Source organism: Arvicanthis niloticus, chromosome 4, assembly GCF_011762505.2.
Source record: "Arvicanthis niloticus isolate mArvNil1 chromosome 4, mArvNil1.pat.X, whole genome shotgun sequence".
Classification (NCBI taxonomy): Eukaryota; Metazoa; Chordata; class Mammalia; order Rodentia; family Muridae; genus Arvicanthis; species Arvicanthis niloticus.
Genome location: NC_047661.1, coordinates 21,548,215 through 21,564,533, shown reverse-complemented (window position 1 = coordinate 21,564,533; position 16,319 = coordinate 21,548,215).

The window sequence follows — 16,319 nt, the reverse complement described above, 5'->3', positions numbered from 1 at the left end:
TCTATTCAGTACATTCTGGCATTGTGGAGAGAGAAAATTTGTTTCTGGCATAGCACAGTTGGATGCGTAGTCACAGTGATAGGAAAAGTAAACAAGGCATGCTGTATAATAGCCCGAACCACATCATAAATTCTTACTTATAATGTTGTATGTGCTCTGCTCACTGCTGTCCATCTTCCTTTGGCTAGTGAGCTTTGGTCACACAGGCACATTTTCATCTCAGGGTCTTTGCTAGACCTGTTCTTTTTTTCCCAGGTCTTATTTCTTCAGTTCTCTTCATGACTGACTCTGTTGCTTCCTTCAGGATTTACCACCCCTCTCTCAGATGATTTCTCCTGTCCTCTGTATCTAAAATGCCATCTCAAAAAAGTTCTCTGCAGCATCCCATTCATAACACCTTGTACAGTTGTAGTTTCCTCCAAGGTTAAAATCTTTCCTCTGTGAGGAAACCTTCCTAAGATAGGATGTTTACAGGGAGTGGAACAACAGGATGTTTTAAATGAAGGTGAGACACTGCAAGGGAGCTTATTACAGCAGAGAGTAAACAACTAAAAATTGCTCCCGGAAGTTCCTAAAACTGACTAAATTCACTATGCTCTTTTCTAAGAGTAACCAATAAAGACCACTGAGTCATTCTCAGATGAACCCAGCTGCATAGAAGACTCTGAGTCAAGACCAACCATCTGGGAGAAGCAGGGACCAGCCTAACAGCCTGGAGGGAACAGAAGCCAGATCAGCTGCCTGGAAGAGGCTCAGACCAGCTGAGTCACTGGCAAGGGCAGTCTCCAACCTACTAAGCTGCCTGCAGGCTGTGCTGTGCTCCAGGTTCCCAGCTTTCTGGGCTGTCACCCATGCTGGGCTGGGCTTTAGTGATGCTACTGTCTTTGAGTCATTTCTGCTTCTGGCAGCAACCCCTCATCCATCCTCCTGTAAGTAACCCCAATAAAACTCATTGTTTTACCAAGTTGGGGTTTTGTGGTATCCATACTTTGATCTGTCATCAAATTCTGGTCTGGGGTGAGTATATATATATATTCACAAATCCGCAGAAATAGTGTCTCACTACACACCTTCTATTCCTTCGGTTGCATTTGTTGCAATCTGGAATTATCTGAAATACAAAGTTATTTCCTTTTTTTTGTTTACTAAATCTCAGCTATAGAGAGTATTTATCTCCACAAACTCTAGCAAGGCCAAGCACACAGAGGGTATAAGACCAGTACAATTTGAATGAAAGACAATGTTCTAGCATAAATGTATGACAAAAACTCAATGTGTTTTATATCTATAAATTCATGATAGAAAAATTCAGTTATATATTCTTTTTTTCTAAACTTTCTTCCAGGGACTTAAGACATTTCAGAGGTAGACACTAAGGAAAATGAAATAGCAAGAGTTTCAAAGGACTACTAGAAATTGACTCAGAATTGAGGTTAAATAAGGGAAAACCAAGTGACACCATGGTCTACTGGCTCATGTTCAGAGCAAGGCTTCCTGATGTCAAACGACCAATGGCCTAGTTGGCCTAAGTTGAATCTTCACATGTCCAGTCAACAGCCGCCTGTGGGCGTTACTTCTCCAGATACTGATGTGCAGCACAGACAAACTTGACTGAAGGAACCATCATGTTAGTTTTCTGGGTCATAAATAAAGATGTTATGGTTGGAAAGGCCTAGTGGGTGCTCTTGCATTCTCCCTCCTGCTTTAACATGACAATTGATGTCCAGGTTCCTCAAGGAACTGCAGAAGTGTTGACACTGTCAGTGACTTGTGAAGTGTAATGTAGCAATCCCTATTGTTGGGGCAGGAAGACAGTGGTCCCTTGTCTTAAAGGCCAGATCCCACCCTTGAAGAGATCAGGCCATGCCTCCCTGAATCTCTCCTAGGACAGAAACTTAAGGAGCAGTCTTCTCTGTGACTTGACAGCGCTTGATTTGCAGTACCTGGCTAGGCTATGTTTTTTTTGTCACATATGTCATATGGAACTAAATCACATGATGCAAAACTTTCCAACAGAGCCCCCCACAAATCTCTAAACATCTGATATTTTCTTTGTTCTTGATGTTTAACCTCTGGGTTTTCTCTGAAAAGCTTCTCTGGCCTCTCCATATTTCTTTTATATCTCTCTCATGCCCCTCCTCTCTCTCTCTCTCTCTCTCTCTCTCTCTCTCTCTCTCTCTCTCAATCGCTCATCTCTTTCTCATCTCTATCTCTCTCATGCCCCCCCATCTCTCTGTGTCTTTAACTCTCTATCTCTCTTCCTTATTGCTCTCACTGTTACTGAGGCTCCTTTTTGGATTCTAAGGTGGCTCCTGTCCTCCCCTTTAAGGCTCTGGATTCTAAGGTGGCTCCTGTCCTCCCCTTTAAGGCTCCTAGCCTGCCCTTTTCTTTGTTCTCGGGATTGGTCCAGAGATTCCTCATGGATAATTGTTTCAAGCAAGTTCTTTAAAAGCTGCTCCATGAAGAGGCATCACTGGCTTCCCCACCATCACCTTTCTCATGTAGCCATCTCTCTCCCTGTCTCTCATTCTCCAGGTTTTAAAGGGAAGCCGCTCCTTCCCTTTAAGACTCCTTCATGTTTAGAGTGACATATATTGTATTTAATGCTCATTTTCTCACATCAAGGACTGATCATGGTTTTGAGGCTCATTGTTATGAGATGATGTTAATCCCAAACATACAAGGAGAAAGACCACCAATCCAAAACTCTCTCTCTCTCTCTCTCTCTCTTGTAGTTATCATCTTACACTTAAAAGCCATCTTATAGTAAAGACAAACTAAGTTCATTCCTGTTTATGATTAAACCTTTGTTTCTTAAGCATTGGCTTAGGCCCCACAATTAACCTTAACTATTAGCATTCTGTCTAATCTGTCTAAGCTCCACCCAACAGTTACCTGGCAATAGCCAGGTAGGCCTGGCCCACTATAAGAGGATGCTTGCCCCTTCCTCTCTCTCTTGCTCTCTCTTGACCTCTTGTTCCTCTCTTGCCTTTTGCTTCTCCCTGTCCCCTTGCCCCTTCCCCTTTCCCTTCCCCCACTCTCCCCGTGTGCGTGGCCGGCCTCTTCTCTCTTCTCTCTCCCTCTCCCTCTCCTCCCTCTCCCTCTCCTCCCTCTCCCTCTCCTCCCTCTCCCTCTCCCTCTCCTCCCTCCCCCTCCCCCTCCCTCTCCCTCTCCCTCTCCTCCCTCCCCCTCCCCCTCCCCCTCCCCCTCCCCCTCCCCCTCCCCCTCCCCCTCCCCCTCTCCCTCTTCCTCTCCCTCTCCCTCTACTACACTCTTAACTCCCCTCCCTATGCCTTGAATAAACTCTATTCTATACTATACTGATGTGTGGCTGGTCCCTCAAGGGGAGGAGATGCCTCTGCATGGGCCCACTGAGACATCTCCTTCTCCCATTCCTCTCCACACACACCCACAGAACATATTCCCTTTCTCTTTCTCTTTTTATAAACACACCATTAACGACAAATGGTTCCTATTCCAGGAAATGACAACCATGTATTTGTTTCAAAAAAGATACTAATCATCTTGCAATCTTACCTTTGTTTCAAAGAGTTATTTTGGCCATCTATATGATTATATTATATCATTATGATTACCTGTTGTTATACCTACCTTGTTATGCCCACCTCTCAAACATGTTTTGTTTCGGGAGGTCATTATGATTAACTTTTTATGCTTATGTTCTGCTCCTGTAACCCAACATATTTTGCCCAACAAATGCTCCATTTGGAAACCCCCTAGCCCTGAGCTTTGGAAACCCCTACCCCTGAGCTATGAAAACCTTGAATTCTTCACATCTAAGACTGAGCTGTTGAACTGCCCTTAAAAGGAGTCAGCCTGTATACAAAAAAAAAAAAAAAAGAAGAAGAAGCTTGCTCATAGGACCCAGAACTACCAGTGTTACCTGCCTATAGCTTTATCTTATAGGAGCATTTTCTCAACCAAGGTCCCTCTTCCCAGATGACTCTAACTTGGGTCAAGTTGACAGATGAACCAGACAGGACAATGTTATTCCATTGATCAATAAACCTGATGCTAAGTGGATTTTGTTGGGGGCTATGAGTATCACACTAAAGTGCTTAGGACACTACTGCTGAATAACCAGTATTCGCCAGCAAGACAGCAGGAGAAATCTCTGCACTAGTGGAGCGTCCTTTCCACTCATGTCTTATGGAGAAGCTTGTCTAAAGATATTTGAGAAACTCATGGGAATGGAAGCATGAGGCCTTAGCAAGTATTAACAGTGGAGTTATAGGGCAGATATCTAGATGCTTTCCCTATGGATATCTGGATTTCTTCTGACAGATGCTATAAGTAGAGGTCTAGAATCACTGGACATCAAATGACAAGGTGACCTAAGGTTTTCATACTAAGCTAAATGTTTCTATGGAGCCATAAGCTTAGGCTCACTTTGTAGCAGCCATAAGTTTGGGTATGAGCTGGATCAACTTGTTTTCCAATAGAAGTGAAAGGGAAGGGCTTGGGCTTGTACTCTCCCAGGAGATGTGTGGAAGCCTTGGGGGCAGACACCTCAGCACACTCCAGCTCTGTTTCCTTGTTGGTCTCCCTGCTCTCATGGATCTTTGGCTGATACAATCCATGAGGGTAACAGAAGCAGAGGGCAGTGGGAGCAGAGATGGCGTTGGGGGGCAGTTTGAAAGCCCTGTGTACCTGTGGTGAATGACCACACCAGGATCAGATAAAGGTTTGTAAAGTTGTGGGGAACTGAGGGTAGGACCATCCAGGATGGGTATAAGTCATTGGCTGGGGACTTAGGGTACCTGGAATGCCTCATTAGCATGGGGAAGCATTTCAGGAATTTCATGTGCTGGTTGAACAGGTTTTGTCAGCAGAAAGGAAATTGATCCTGTAATCTAATTGAGGCTATGTGGCATTCCTCAGGAAGAGGCAAGTGTGGGGGCTTAGAATTCCCCAGACAAGGTCACAGAAGCCCCACTAATGAAGGGAGTCTCCCATATTATGCTGAGCCCAGAGGCTATCTGGCCATTGTGGACTTCAACCTTAATTAGCAGAGTTTTTCTACATTTCCTGATATTGCTTTTTTTGCCCCAGAGGCCTGTGGTTTCATAGACAGTTCCCTGTGCATTTATGGCTGTTAAAAAGCATACAGGACAGCTTCAATCGGTGACAGAGGATGGGAGAGAGATGGTTTGATGGTGCTGAGGTGGGTTTCATGTGGAAAAATGGGGTGTTAGTCACATGTGCCCTTCTACAGAGTCTCCTCTCTCTGTGTGAGATGATGGGAAGGCATTCAGAGTTGAGTCTCCCAGGTAACAAGATCTAACTTTATAACATATTCTGGGGTGGGTGTTAGTAAAGTATATGGTCTAGCCATAGATGCATGCTTCAAGTGTTTTAGGAGATTGACTGTAACTCAGTCAATGACTATAGGGACGTGGAGAAAATCTGACCATCTTCTCCTGTCCATGTTTGTCTGTCATTGTTGCTGTGTAAGGAATCTGAACACCAAGGGTGTGGCTGTGTCTCTTTTACCTTAGGTTTGCTTTTTCTGTCTAGACTTACCTGCCTATGACTTCATTCTTCTAAGGAGAGGCCCTTACTCTAGCTATGACCCCTGAGCTTAAAGCAACAGGTTCATAATTTAATGGTGACAGGATAAACAAACTTTAGGCCTAGTTTAAAGATGGTTGCATAGTTTACTGACACTGATGGTGTGTGTGCAGCATCAAAGCCTCTGTCCAGGTTCTGATGTATTGAGGTGAAAGAAAATTCCTCAAGTAGGCAGAACTTAGATTACATTTGGGTATTTGCTTTGTGCGGAAAGGTGGGCAGGATTAAAGGTCTACAGTACTCTCTGGTGGCTCCTCCTAATGGTTTCACAGAGGCAGCCGTGCTCCACCTGTGGGGAATTCAACGAGGACCTGGGGGTGGGGGGTGGGGGTGGGAGTGGGTGAATGGAAGGACAAGAGACACAGAGGAGAGCAAGTTGAGGGTTTTGATCAAGCTCTCAAATTTTAATTTTAGACAGCAGGTTATAAGGCATAGCAAAATGGGAGGTTTAGGCAAGGATCATTGCTTAAGGCTATCCCACTATTGTTTCCTCATTGCCTAAGACCACCCCACTATTGTAACCGGCTTCCGGGAAATACCAGACATTCTTTAAGTTCCTGGGGCCAGAGACCAAGAACATAGTTTCTTAACTTTGTACTTTAACTGACTAGGTTTTTTCAGAACAGCAGGTAATTTCATGGGTTTGGCTCCCAGCACAGACGGATGGTAGGGGGGTTGAGGTTTGTTTTCTAATCTTCTAGAATAGACACATAGTTGAAAATATTTGTGCCTCATAAATTCCATCCAGTAAAGCACTTCAATGGTAGAAAAGGCTTTTAGTAATTAGACAAAATGACACGTCCTGTGGGTGTCCGACAGCCTCCATCCCATGCCAACCTTCAGGACATGTACTATAAACTTGTGCAAAATAACCATGGTGGCAGGGATGGAGGGTGGGATTTCACCTTCTTGAGTCACTGTCACTGTTGAGCCTACATTGTGTAGAGAGTAGAGGGCAAACTCAAACCTTGACATGACACCAATCACCAGCTGCCTTATCCACCACAGATAGAGAACACATGACTTCACCAGAGTGCACATGCTTTCTCAGATGGATTTGCCTTCCTAGCCCTAATGTATTCATAGTACCAAAGACCCCCAAACTCAGGAGACCCTTCCTCAAGTCTCAGGAAATCACGACCACCCAAAGATCACAAGAAACCTGTTGGGAGCCGACTTTTAGCAGAAAGCGGCTAGATTATCTTTGCAGCCATCTGGAACCATATACCCTGATAAGAGATTTGGTTTTCAATAGCCTACAACAGCTGAAGCACACTCTGATATCCCACATATTTTGTTTTGCTGTTTATTGCCCCCAACTGCAAGGTGCACGTGGTAGCCATGCCTGCAAGGCGTGCAGTTCACGTACTGTCCACATGCTATCCAGGCCATATAGGCCTGTAAGGCGCACATGGTATCCAAGCCTGCAAGGCACACAGTGCACGTGCTATCCATGCTATAGACGCCTGTAAGGTTTACATTATATCAACATCTGCAAGGCATGTGGTATCCACGTGCCTACAAGGCACGTGGCAAAAGCGTATAAATACCTCAGAATTCCCTTCAATAAGAGAGACTTGAGACTAGAGACTTGAGAAAAGAAGAAAAGAGACTTGGTAAGAGACTTGATCACACCCTGTCTTGACTCCATTCTTCGAGTCCCCAGCCCCAAGAGCCCCACTCTCTCTCTTGACCAGAGCACTTAGCCCTAAAGTGTTGAGGCAGAGTACGGGTTACCAACAGAAACCATACCTGGATGCAATCAGCAGAGGTTTATTAGGGAAGAGAGCTGGCAGCCAGAGGTCTGACTACATACTCGCGCAGGAGTATGTAGAGTATGTAGAGTTCGACCCACCGGCCAGTCTGAGGAGGGTTTTAAAGGGAAAAACCACAAACCAGGGGAGTGGGAAGGGGGGTGAGGGGTTGTCAAGGATACAAAACATAAAAATAGTGGAACATTTCAGAGGTACTCACCCTAAATGATTAGAGTCATGTGAAAAATCACTCTGCACACTTATTCCTCTCAAAAATGTAGTTCTACCATGTCATTACCAACTATTTCAGGTTAACTATTTTCACTTCTTCCGGCTATAGCCCCACCTAGATGGCTTGCATCTTTCTCTGTGGTCAGGAATGTGTCTTCCTGCCTTTTGGGCTTTTCCCACCCACAGGTGGTCTCTACTCCCTGAGGCTTGAGGAATGTAATCCAGTAAGTGTCCTCTGATTCAGGGATAATGCCCTCCCCCCCAATGTGTCCTGGGGCAGTGAAGGCCTGAAATCTTATTTTCAGTTCCAAGTTCTGGAACCTGCACTTTTTCTGCCTAGGTCTAAGGCCAAAGAAAAAGTCTACATATTTCATAAAATGGTCTTTATAATTTTTCACTCTACAGTAGTTCTTTTAAAATATGCCCTATTGCTAAATTGTTCTGCCCAATTTCTTCTGGCTAGGTAAATAATCTCACAAAAAATCCACCTCTTACAGTAGGTGCACACCCATAATATTCATTGGTCTATATTTAATCATCTAGATGACTGGGCAAACACAGTGTATTTGATGATACTGTAGAGTGAAAAATTATAAAGGCCATTTTATGAAATATGTGTAAATTTTTTCGCCTTAGACCTTGGGCAGAAAAGCACTTGCCAGCAGGTTTGGGTCCATCTAATTAGTTACAGAGGAGGGGGAGTTACAGGACAAAGGCCTGTTAAGAACATCCCAGAAACTGACTGGCCAAGAGAGGAACTACACCCTGCCCCCATGGTACGGCCTGCTAGTGTTCAAAAAAAAAAAAAAAAAAAAAAAAAAAAAAGTAAAACAACCAATCCTGTGCACCCTCGGGAAAGTTCACTTTTTTCCCCACCCCGCCCATATATAAGTGCTAGACCACTGAGCCACGAGGTCAGTCCCTCTATCCCCTATGTGAGATATGGGGATATGGGCTGGCCCAGAGCTCTGATTTAATAAACCACCTCATGTGCTTTACAGCAAGACGGTCTCTAGTGTGTCCTTTGGGTGTGTGTTATCCTGTGACTTAAGTGGACCCCCTTTCTGGGGAGTCCCGGACCTTTCAATAGGAATCAAGAGAAATACAAAAAACAAAACAAAAAAACATTGTTTCAACATGTAGGACTTAGTAGTGTATAAAAACAATTTTAAGTCTTCTGTTTTTCCATTGTATCAACATTCCTCAAATATGCTAAAATACCTTACTGGGTAACCAGCATGATGAGGCTGGTCCCTGTCACAAATTCTGTTTTTGCCTTTCCCTTAATTGTGACCTGAACACATTCAAACACAGCAGTGAATTCTTTCATGTCAGTGTACTTGCTTAAGTATCTCACAAGCCCAATTGTGGGTCACCCTGCTCTCATGGGCCAATAATCCACAAGAGCAGTAGGAACAGAGACAGTATGTGGGGGTGGGGGTTGGGTGGGGTGGTGGTTGGGGTGTGGGTTAGGTGGGGTTGGGGGTGGAGGTGAGGTGGGGGTTGGGGTGGTGGTGGATGTGGTTGGGGTGGGGGCTGGGTGGGGATGGATGGGGTTTGGAAGCCCTGTGAGTACCTAGGTGAATTATCACGCTGGGATCAGCTCTCAGGGGCACATCAACTTTACTTAAGGTGATTCAAAGCCAAAAAAGTTTTGAGGGACTGAGAGTAGGGACATCCAGGAAGGGCAAAGTCATTGCCTGGGGGCTTAGGGTACCTGGAATGCCTCATTAGCATGGGGAAGCATTTCAGGAATCTCCCTGCTGGCTGAACAGGCTTTGTCAAGAGAAAGGAAATGGATCCTGTAAAACTAAGGCTAGGTAACATTCCTCAGGCGGAGGTGAGTGTGGGGGCCTAGAATTCTCTAGACAAGGTCATAGAAAGAGGAGCCCTCTCCCCCCTACCCCCCAATTAAGGGAGTCTCCCATATTGCACTGAGCCCCAAGGCTATCAGGTCACAGTAGACTCTGACCTTAATTAGCTGAGTTTTCCCACACCTCCTCTGAATTTATTTTTTAATAGAGAAATGTCACTAAAGTATTTAACCTTTATACTGAGAACAGTTTAGTACTGAACCAGAATCCAATCAGCAGTGATCTTTGCCATGCTACTCATCTGGTTGGCTATCTGGTCATGGTGGACTTCAACCTTAATTAGCAGTTTTCCCACACCCAACACAAGCATCTCCCCAAGGGCCTTCCTCTTGCTTGCTGCTTGGCTGAGTATATTACTTGGGAGCATTGTTAGATCACACAGCTCCCTGCACAAGTCATCTATCCCACCTTCAGGACCTGGAAACATAATAAACTCATTAATTTTCATAGACCTTTATCAACGTTAATTTCCATAGCAGTGTTGGAGTGACTCTTAAAGACCCCACAAGGAGAATTTACAGCACTCTTATAACACAAGCAGGTACCCAGAATCCCCACTGCTCTTCAGAGGCCGAGGATATGAACCCAGCAATTGTGGGATAGTTCCCTCTTAAAGCCATTTGCAGAGTCTCTTGTTTCCCTTCCTCCACTGAGATTTGCTGGGTTGGTGAATTGGGTTCTCAGGGGAATCACAGGGTCTCATTATACTAAAACATTGGCTATTTTGGGTTACTATAATTATAATTCCCATAGCAGCATTGGGGGGATTCTTAATTCCAAATGTCATTTGCCATTTTGAATAATGCCCTTGAACCAAAGGGTCATGCCATGTTTTCTGTACTTTTCAATAAGTACAGAGCAAGGCACAACTCATCGGCTTCAGGCACTGATACACACAACAGACGGCGTACGTTAGACCACAGACCACAGAGAGACGGGAGGCACGGGGAGAGAGATGGAGAATTCAAAGTTGGGCTTTCTCTTAGTCAGATTAATCCAAGAGGAAGTCACTTTATTTTTGTTTCTTAATGCAAAATCAACACACCCTCTGAGGTTAGCTTTAATGGGTTAACTGACACATTAATGCCATCACTTGCTTTAGCATAGGCTTAAAATCTTGACTTTCAGCCAAGTAGTTTTGTTGTAAATCCATATGACCCGTTAAACATCTATTACTTGCACCTAGGTCTTCCCACTGTCAGCCTGTTAGAGAAATCTTCAATCAATTCACCTGTTTCTCAGAAAGAAAAAAAAAAGGTACAGCTGATCTGAAATGTTTTTTTATTCCAAGTGGGATCATTAAAAATGACCCAAATTATATTTGGGCCGATGGTGACTTAGACGAAGCATGAAACACCTTACATGTCCTGCATACTGGACTCTTCATTTTTGTGTTTGGAACAGATGGAACAAAACACAGCTGCTCCAGGGAAGTCAGGCTCGCTGAGTGCTGTTGCCGTAAAGTCAGGAGCCGTTTCCCCGTGCTGGCTGCATCTCAACGAGCAATGTTAAACTAAGAAAATCAAAGCAAACTGGCGATAAACACAGAGGAACCCAGGACTCAGGCTTCTGCCAGTCTGTCCTGGCTCATGGGCGTGGCAATGAGAGCATTAGTTGTAAAGATCCCCAAGGTGCTGACACTTTTAAATGGCTTCATCTACAGGAGCGGTTCTCAACCCCCTGGTTGCGACCCACCTCGGGGGAGGTTGTATATCGGATATCCTGCATATCAGATGTTTACGTTACAATTTATAATGGTAGCAAAGTTACAGTTATGAAGTAGCAATGAAACAATTTTATGGTTGGGGTCCCCACAACATGAGAGAACTGTATTAAAGGGTCGCAGCATTAGGAAGGTTGAGAACCACTGCTCTAGGGTTTGTGGTCAGGTGGTTTAGAGGCCTCTCTAAGGGAATAGGGCAAAGGGTGCTATTCTTCAGGGTGTTAGCTACACAAAGTTAGAACCCCCAAACCCTGCATAAAGAGTTTTTGTAGTCTGTGATATTTCCGTGGTTAGCTTTTTGAAGCACCCTCATATTTTCCCCATAGCAGCTGCATCATTTTGTATTTCCAGCAGAAATTAGCAAGCATTTCAGTTTTTCCTCAGTAACCCTCACAAATCAACCTTCCTTCCCTCCTCCTTCCTTTTCTTCTTTCCATCCTTTCCTCCTTCCTTCTTTTCCTTCCTTCCTTTCTTCTTTGCTTCCTTCCTTTTTTCTTCTTTGCTTCCTTCCTGGAAATCTTCTTTGCTTCCTTCCTTTCCTTCGTTCCTTTTCTTCTTCCTTCCTTCCTTCCTTCCTTCTTTCCTTCTTTCTTCCTTTTCTTTCTCCTTCGCCTTTTCTTCTTCCCATCGTCTTTCCTTTTTCCCCTCCCTCCCTTCACCCCACCCCCTTCTTACCTCTTCCTTCCCTCCCTTCCTTACATTGGCCATCCTAAAGGATGTGAAGTGATACCATGGTGTGGTTTTAATCTCTATTTCACTGACTGGTTTCCTGGAAAACGATTCAAAGGCTTATTGGTCATTTGTTTGTTATTTGGACAGAATGTTGTTCTTGGTTAGGTTAAGGAATGTGCTGATATGGCAAGTGCTTCCAGGCTTTATTTGCACTCCCTGTGCTTCTGCCCCCAGTACTTGGGTTGTAGGAGCCCTTTTTATGCCCACACTCTATCTGATCAATTACTGGAAAGCCCAAATGTGTCACTGTCACTTGGGCTCTGGGCCAAGGTCTCTATTGCTTTAAACAAGCTAATGTAAACATCTGACAAGGGATTGGAATCTAGAATATCTTAATAATAACAAGAACAATAAAAACTATTAAAATTAAGCCATAAACGTAAGAATTTTTTTTCAAAAGAAGACACTAAAATAGCCAATAGTCATATAAAAAGATGATCAATATAGCTTATCAACAAGGAAGATCAAGACCATAGTGAGTGATGGGAATTGGTTCTAATGCTTTGTCTTATTTTGGCTCCCAAAATGCCACACTTCCAGACCTGAGGGTCCCTGTCGCCAGCTGGCTTCGATTGATAATAAAAAAAATTGCTGTACAGCCATTGGCTGGGCAGGGAAATGGGGTAGGACTTGTAGATTGTGTGGCAAGAGACAGAAGGGGTGCAGAGGAGAAGAGGGGGGAGAGAGAAGAGGGAGGGGAGAGAGGAGGACAGGAATTGCCATGACAGGGAAGGAGAAAGATGAAACTTAAAGGCCCGCTGGCATTCAAGAATCCCTTAGCGGCTGCTTCCCCTTTTGGGTCTCGGGTAACAGAGATGATGTTGGGAGCCGACTTTAGTAGAAAGCGGCTAGATCAACTTTGCAGCCATCTGGAACCATATACCCTGATGAAAGATTTGGTTGTCAAAAGCCTTTAACAGCTGAAGCACACTCTGATAAATATACTGTTTATCCCACATAGCTTGTTTTGCTGTTTAGTGACCTCAGCTGTATGGTGCACGTGGTAAAATGTTTTCACCTGTGTTCTCCTGCTTGTGTATATAAATACCTCAGAATTCCCTTCAATAAGGGAGACTTGAGAAAATAGAAGAGACTGAATCACACCCTGTCTTGTCTCCATTCTTCGCGTCTCTTGCCCCAAGAGCCACACTCTCTCTTGACCAGAGCACTAAGCCCCCAAAAGCATTGAGGCAAAGCATTGAGGCCGAGTGTGGGCCTCAACATTAGTGGTGCCTGAACAGGGACTCCAGTAAGCGGGATACAGTGGAAGACACCCTGCGCTGGAGAACCAGTCCGACTGACAGAGCCTCAATGTTTGAACTCCAGTAAGCGGGATACAGTGGAAGACACCCTGCGCTGGAGAACCAGTCGACTGACGGAGCTGGCTGAATTTGGAAGTGAAACAAAGGTGATTGCATAGTAACAAAAACGGGGCAAGAAATAAGTAAATAGAAACAGATGAAAAAGGATTTAAAGATGCAAGGAGTAAATTGCAGGCTGCTCTGAGTCAAGAGAGCCAAACAGATAAATAAATAAAGGTTATAGTAACGAAAATGGGGCAAGAAATAAGTGAGTAAAAACAGATGAAAAAGGCTTTAAAGACACAAGGAATAAATAGAAGGCTGCTCTAGACAGAGAGCTAAGCAGAATGATAATGTTAATTGATTTAACTTTCAAAATGGGTGTGATTCTGAGTTATATAGTTATATTTTTCTGGATAAAAACTCAATGTAAAGTTTTTTCTGGTTACTGGCTTAAGGAAAGGCTAATTTGGAAAAAAAGGTTTTTCTATGAGTTTTCTGATGAGGTCATTAAGGTAGTAGTTATGTCTTCCAGAATTATATGGATCAGACATGACAGAGGTAGGCCTCCAGAACACTAGATTTCAGAGAATCAAAATAATTATCTTGATTCTATAACTTGTTTTGAGATTTGTATATTGCAGAATACACAGCTTTGGAGAATGAATCTTATCACCTGCATGTTCACTGATGCCCTGGACTTCCAGCTGGATGCAGTTAAGACAAACTTCAGATGCTTATCAATTTACCCTTCCCCTCATTCCTCTTCTAAAAGTCAACGCCCATGTTCAGCTTGAAGAAGTTAATGAAGAGTCGGCGGCCCAATTCCCTGGACTTGGGGACTGAGGTGGTTAATATTAGGCTGTCTTTATCTGTATAATTGTTACTAAGCTGATGCAAAATTCAAGGATTTCATTGGTATAAATTTGTGGGTACAAGGCTTAGACCTTTCACTTCTCCAACAGGGGAAGTTGTGTGTTGCCTTAAAGAGTGTTGCTTTTATATCAACGGTTTAGATATTAAGTCTCTTGTCTCTCGGGTTCATGCTGTTCAAACTGATGGCTTTGGTACGGCAACAGATAACAAATGAAACCCATACAGGTCTGCTATTACAGGCTGGAAGTAGGGGACTCTGAAACCTCTGTCATCAAGACTGATGAGGATTAACCCCTAACTTGCGTGCTAAGCCGGTTAGCCAATGACGGGTAAGAGAGCATATCGAGACCCTTGCCCCTAAAATAAGGGAGGCCTCACCATCTTAAGTGAGGCTGGGGTCCTTTGTTCCAACCTAGGACAGGCACGGTTTCCGACAGGCACGGTTTCCGTAAGTTTTCCCAGCCTTCCCTTTTGAAAAAAATTTAAAAAGGGGGACCTGTTGGGAGCCGACTTTAGTAGAAAGCGGCTAGATCAACTTTGCAGCCATCTGGAACCATATACCCTGATGAAAGATTTGGTTGTCAAAAGCCTTTAACAGCTGAAGCACACTCTGATAAATATACTGTTTATCCCACATAGCTTGTTTTGCTGTTTAGTGACCTCAGCTGTATGGTGCACGTGGTAAAATGTTTTCACCTGTGTTCTCCTGCTTGTGTATATAAATACCTCAGAATTCCCTTCAATAAGGGAGACTTGAGAAAATAGAAGAGACTGAATCACACCCTGTCTTGTCTCCATTCTTCGCGTCTCTTGCCCCAAGAGCCACACTCTCTCTTGACCAGAGCACTTAGCCCCAAAAATGTTGAGGCAAAGCGTTGAAGCAGAGTAAAGGGTGTCAACAAGATGAAATGTTGATTTAAGCAAATTGACTCAGGAAATTTGGAGGGGAGAATATATGCTAGCTGCGGGCAGGGTTAGAAATGCCCAGCCATTGAGTTAGTCAAGGCATATCAAAATTAGCTGGTGTGTGTGTGTGTGTGTGTGTGTGTGTGTTGCAAATCCTTGGGCCGATGCTGCACATGCGTACTCGCAACCTGCTGGGAGCTGAAGGGGTTTAACTATTTTACTGCTACAAGAGAGGTGCCGCCTCCCCATAGGAAACTGGCTAGTGTGAAAAGGTGTGCAGGTAACAAGGCTGATGAGGGTGTGGCAGGAAAGGGAACCTGGAACACCACTGGTGGGGATTTACATTTATTCAACTGCGTTAAGACGAGTTGCCTTACTAGGCTTAGATTTGTAGGAGTCGAGTTAGTATGCTGAAGAGACATGCGCACTCTCGCGTTCATCCCGCCACTGTTCTTCATAGTGATGGAAACCACCGTGTCCATTCAAAGAGGAATAGTTAAGGAAACCGTGTGTATAACACAAGGAAATACTATCCAATCATTAAAAAGGACAAAATCCTGTTAATTCTAGGAGCACAGATAAAACCAGAGATTGGTATATTAGGTGAAATAAGTCAGGAGGAGGAAGTCAAGTGCTGTGTGATCTAACGCACACGTGGATCTAAACTGGCAGGAAGCTCAGGAGAGGCAGTGTAAGGTGACTGCAGAGAACAGGAATATTCTGCATATTTCAAAAAGCTATCCAAAAGGATTTTGGAAGTTTGAACCACAAAGGAATGGTAAGTGTTTAAGGAGAGAGGGTGTTTGATTTAAACATGAAATGTATATATGATTAGAACATTAAAAGAAGCACCATTGATATGCAATTTCTTATGCTTTTGTATATCAGTTTAAAAATAAAAGTAAGTAAAAATATTAAATAGCCCATGACATATCATTGGCCTCCATTTGCTTCTGTAGAGCATATTCTGATCACTACTTCCCCTTCCTAACCTCCTTTCAGATCTTCCCCTTCTTTGTTCGAATTTATCTAACTCCACGCCCTCTTTAAAAAAACAGGCAAATAAGCAAACAATAAAATAAACAAACAACACAACCCCAGAGAAAACCACGAGAAATGAATATATGTGCAGATGCAAATACACAAAACCCATACAAACACAAAAATTGGAAACCATAATTTACGAGCAGAAGACCAAGTAAAGATTTGTTTGTTTTGTTTTTTAATGCCCAAACCAAGCATCATGAGACAAAAATATCTCCAAAGATACCACTGAGTTTGTTTTATGTTAACCATCTATGGGCATATGGGGCCAGCCCTTAAGCATGGC